At 39.9% G+C, this 757-nt stretch overlaps 1 protein-coding gene across 1 annotated transcript in view; it reads left to right on the top strand.

Annotated features, from left to right (window-relative positions):
* Positions 1-757, top strand: part of LOC119590724 (organic cation transporter protein-like) — an 18067-nt gene that overhangs the window by 9496 nt on the left and 7814 nt on the right. The gene's annotated exons all lie outside the window — the stretch shown is intronic.

The raw sequence follows: 757 nt of genomic DNA, 5'->3' as shown, positions 1-757 counted from the left end.
TTCTCGCTGTCTTCTTTTTTGGGGTTGTTTTAGAGATTTATAATGTTCCTAAAACAGAAACATCAAAACCATTTCCATCTCTATTAAAAACAACAACAAAAAAATGTATACCACCACCAACGATCAGCTGATGAAGTAAACAAAACCAGAGCATGAAAGCAAAATCGAACAAGTCAAGGGAAACCGAGCAACAACAAAACAGACCCACTGTCAAGATTGGCCAGATGCTTCGTAAGACTTACATGAGACGCCCTGTCATGAGAGACGTGTCGAACGGATGCCAAGTCATGAGCGGGTGATGGTCATGATCGTGGGAAACAGATACGTTTGTTTGAGAGCTGGTTAGTTAGTTTAAGAACTGTTCGTTTGAGAGCTAAGTTTGTGTAAGAGCTGGTTCGTTTGTTTGTGAGCTGGTTCGTTTGTTTGAATGCTAGTTAATTTGTTTGAGAGCTGGTTTATTTGAGAGCTGGTTAGTTCATTTGTTTGAGAGCTAGTTTTTGTAAGAGCTGATTCATTTGTTTGTGAGCTGGTTCGTTTGTTTGAGAGCTTAGTTCGTTTGATCTGAGAGCTAGTTCGACGATCTGCTTCGCTGTTGCCGACAGGTGTTCATTCTTTGCCATCATTTGGTACGATAGCTCTATTACTAGCTCTGCCAGTTTGTTATTTCGTTTCGTTTTGTTACTGGCTGTTTGTGGCAAATGTGTCAAGATAGGAAATCAACTTTTATGTGTATATACCTTATGTGTCTGTGGGTAAA

Source organism: Penaeus monodon, chromosome 27, assembly GCF_015228065.2.
Source record: "Penaeus monodon isolate SGIC_2016 chromosome 27, NSTDA_Pmon_1, whole genome shotgun sequence".
Classification (NCBI taxonomy): Eukaryota; Metazoa; Arthropoda; class Malacostraca; order Decapoda; family Penaeidae; genus Penaeus; species Penaeus monodon.
The sequence above is the reverse complement of the archived record's forward strand: the minus strand, read 5'-3'. Positions and strand labels throughout refer to the sequence as shown.